This window comes from Nannospalax galili, unplaced genomic scaffold, assembly GCF_000622305.1.
Source record: "Nannospalax galili isolate Female #2095 unplaced genomic scaffold, S.galili_v1.0 scaffold1078, whole genome shotgun sequence".
Lineage (NCBI taxonomy): Eukaryota > Metazoa > Chordata > Mammalia > Rodentia > Spalacidae > Nannospalax > Nannospalax galili.
In genome coordinates, this window is record NW_008340539.1 from 1 (window position 1) to 4,566 (window position 4,566).

The following is a 4,566-nucleotide window of genomic DNA, read 5'->3' on the forward strand; positions in this document are numbered from 1 at the left end:
AGTGAAACTTGATACTCAACTGATGATACTTTGAGATATTTTTGATACTTTCAAGTGGCCTTTTAGCTGCAACTATCATATCAAATAAAATAAAATAACTCTGAATATATGTAGGTAGGTAGGCAGGTAGGTAGTTAGGCAGGCAGGCAGATGATAGATGATAGATAGATAGATAGATAGATAGATAGATAGATAGATAGATAGATAGATAGATAGATAGACAGATAGATAGATAGAAAGATAGATACATAGATAGATTAGATAGGTAGGTAGAAGATAGATAGATAGATAGATGATAGATAGATGATAGATAGATGATAGATAGATAGAAGATAGATAGATAGAGAGAGAGAGAGAGAGAGATTTGTTGGTTAGGTTTGTGACAAGTTCTCCCTGTAGCCCCAGCTGGCCTTGACCTCACAGAGATTGCCTTTGCCTCCTAAATGCTGGGATTAAAGATGTATGCCACCACATCCAGCCTGATTATATTTTTTAAATTATAGATCTAATTAAATAAGATCTATAGGAATTTATTATAAAATATAGTGTCACATTTTGGTTATTTCCTTATTGTTTTAAGTACCTACTTCTTAATATAATAATCTTTTGAATCCTTAATTTCCCTTTAAGTTGACTGGTATTTTGGGTATTAGGGTTTTATTCATAGTCTAGGCTGTTATAATGCCCTGTGTAATCCCAAGGTGAACATATAAACAGATTTGAAAGAATATAATTTTAAAATTTCACTACAGACAAGTTTTCTCCTCCCCACCTTCCTTTTTTGAGACAAGCTAACTTTAGATTCATGATCTTCCCTCAGCCTTCCAAGTGCTGGGGTTACTATGCTTAGGGGAAAATTATAGCTATTTAGAAAACTTTTTAAAAATACTTTATTATTTTTATTTTATATGTATGAGTGTATTGCCTTGCATGTATGTGAGTGCACCTGTGTCATGCATTGATTCGAACTTTAACTGATCCTGATCCTCCTGCCTCTACCTCTCTAGTGCTGGGAGTATAGACACTCCCACAACTGGTTTTGTTGGGTGCTCTGGTTCAACCCAGAGCTTTTAAATTGACAGTGTTTAAAAATTTGTGGGTAAGGACTGCCCTGGAGTGGTGGCTCAGTGGTTAAAAGCCTTTGCTGCTCTTGTGGTTGATCTGAGTTCAGTTCTCAGCTTCCAGGTCAGCTCACAACCACCTGTAACGGAAGTTCCAGGGGATCAAACACCCTCTTCTGTGCACCATAGGCGCCTGCACTTATGTACATGTAACTGTAATACAGACGTACACATACATAAATCTTTAAAAAATCCAAACAGGTCTTAGTTAGATGGTGGGTAAGGGCACGTGCTGCCTAGCCTGATGACCTGAGTTCACACCCCAGGATCCACATGGTAGAATGAACTCCTATAAGTTATCCTCTGACCTCTGCAGATGCATGGCATGGCATAAGGGCCCCCACTGCCCTCCCTGAGTCCCTGCACATATATACACACATTAATGTAAAAACTTTAGGGTATTCTAAACCTCGTTTTTTAGGAAGATCTCAGTGAACACGTGGTTCAGGGCGATGCTCTTCCTGGACACGTGGGTACGGCATGCCTCTTGTCGTCTACCATTGCTGAGAGTGGGAGAAGTGCTGGCGTCCTTACACTTCCCATCATGAGCAGAAATTCCAGAAAAACAATAGGCAGAGTGAGAGGTAAGCAGATTGGCCCTCATAGCCAAAGTAAGATCATGTTGAACCTTTCATTAGTTTACACTCTGTATTTGAAACTGGTGAAGTAAATTGACAGCTTACTTTGGTTATTAGCAGTGCAACAACAACTTAAGTAACACACCTATTGAATTTTTTGGACCTGCTCTGAGTCAATTTTGCCTCCATTATTTCTTTTTGAGATTAACAAAGCTGGTTTAAATTCAGTTGCTGCTCAGCTTATATCCTTTTAAATAATTTGTCTTCCCCCGCCCCCTTATTTTTTCTTCTCTATGAAAGTTGATTTTATCATCATCAAGCCATTGCCAGGATACAATTGTTCCATGGAGTCTTCATTTTCCAAGTATTGGAAGCCAAGAATACCATTGGATGTTGGACACCGAGGTGCAGGGAACTCAACCACAACTGCCCAGTAGGTTGAATGCTGTGTAGGATTATTACTCAGTAGATCGCATGGTAAGGCCACTTGTTTTAACGTACTGGATACAGAAGGAGAAAGCCAGGAAGGAACGCGGACTGCAGAAAGCCTTGTTGGCCTCTCTGCTAACTTCCGTTCCTTGGTGCCTTTTCTGGGTGTGTTTCCTCATCTATAAAATGGAAGGTTTATCCTCAGTGTGACTTTTTTAGTTCTGAATGAATGAGTTTATTATATAGCAAGCAAAAGCAGAGGAGTAGCAGCAGTAGCCGGTAGACAGCGAAGCAGAGTGACTGGAGCAGCCTTTTTCCTTTACCTGCATTTGTTTCTTTTCTTTAATCCATGGTAACTATAGTTCTTCTCTATTTCAGGCTGGCTAAAGTGCAGGAAAATACTATTGCATCCTTAAGAAATGCTGCTAGTCATGTAAGTAACCTTTCTTGAAACAATTTTGGATTGTTGATTTAGAGAGGCTTTAGGCAATCTCCTCCAGTTTGTACTTACAGATTAGAAAGGAAGACTATTACATTAGAAAGGAGTATTAGCTCCTCTGAACTTGTTTTTGGTCTTTTTGAGACAGGGTTTCCCTGTAGCCCCTTCTGGCCTGATACTATGTAGACCAGGCTGGCCTAGAACTCACAGAGATCCACCTGCTTTTGCTTGGAGTGCCTACACCACCCTACCCCTCCCTGAACGTTTTTTATGTGTATGAATGTTTGACCTCCATGTGTATAACTACATTTATGTACAGTATGTTAGGAACAGTTATTAGCGGCTATCTGGGAACCACACCTATGTCGTCTGCAAGAACAGCCAGTGCTTTTAAGTACTGAGCCATCTCTACAGCCTACCCACCCCCCAATTTTTAAGACATTTTATTTTATTATTGTGTGTATGTCGGGGAAGTGTTGTGTACATGAGTGCAGTGCTAGAGCTGCTACCAGACATGGGTACTGGGAATTGAACTTAGGTCCTCTGGAAGAACAGCATATGCTTTTAAACAATGAGCCATCTCTCCAGCCCTAAGCCCCCCATGGCTGCTCTTGCAGAGGAACTGGGTTTGATTCCCAGCACCCATATGGTGGCTAACAGCCATCTGTAACTCCATTTCCAGGGGATCTGACACTCTTTTCTGACCTACGTGGGCATTGCCCAACACAGGCACACTTACACACATGCAGGCAATACACTCAAATACATAAAATAAAAATAATAAAAGAATAATTAACCTTTTGAAGAACTCATGAGGAAGTTTTATGCTTTTGTGTACAAAACTTTGATTTACCATGAACAAAAAGCCTTTATTCTGTGAACTTCTAGACGTGTTGTGCACCAGAATTTTTTTTTTCAAATACTTGCCTCCACTTCTGTCAGAGTGCAGCGTTTGTAGAATTTGATGTACACCTTTCAAAGGACTTCGTGCCTGTGGTGTATCATGATCTCACCTGTTGTTTGACTATGAAAAAGGTATGTGGGAATTCCTTCATTTTAAGCTTAATGTCATAAAATGTTTAAAAAGAAGAAATCTTGTTATCTTTAATACATAACTAGAGTTAGTCAGTTCATTCTCTTAGTGAATTACTGCCGGTCCTTTTAAGCCTATGCATGTGGGAATATTGAACTGAGTCTGCTTTTTTATGTTACTAACAAAGGTCATTTCAGGTACTTTTCTCTATCAGTTTGCCACTGTCACTGTATTGAGGGTGAAGAGGAGAAATTTCTGGGTTTTTTCTAGGCCCCCATCTGTTTCTTCTCCATGCTCTTTTTGAGACAGGGTCTCTCTGTAACCCCAGCTAAAACGTGTTATGTAGACCAGGCTGGCCTGGATCGCACAGAGATTGGCGTACCTGTGCCTCCTGAGTGCTGGGGTTAAAGTTGTGAGCCATCGCACCTGATGTCCTTGCTTTTTTTGTCTTTTTGAGGCAGAGTCTCTCTGTAGCCCCAGCTGGCCTGGAACTCCTTGTGTAGATCAGGATGGCCTGGAACTCACAGAGATCTCCCTGCGTCTGCCTCCCAAGTGCTGGGATTAAAGGTGTCCGCCATCATGCCTGGCCCTTGCTATTTTTTAAATTAATCAATCAACTGGCATGCTTTAGCTAAAGCTAAGATACCACAGTGAAATAGTGAGAAGTCAGTAAGCAGAGGGTCTCAGTCAAGACAAATTAGATTAAAGAATTAGGGAGAAAGGAAAGCCTGTGGCTGGGAAGGGAAATGTTCAGAACACCAGTGTCTTGGTGGCTGATACAGGTATTTGGAGGTAGGGGTATGCAGAGTAGAGGTAAGAGGATGAATCATCTGATACAGTAGAAGCACATCTTATATTTGCTTTAAAAATGTTGAGTTATTTTCAAATGAGTTGATTTAAGGAGATTTTGCTACCATGTGGCTATAGCTGACACTGCATTAACATGACAAAGTGTGGTGGAACTCC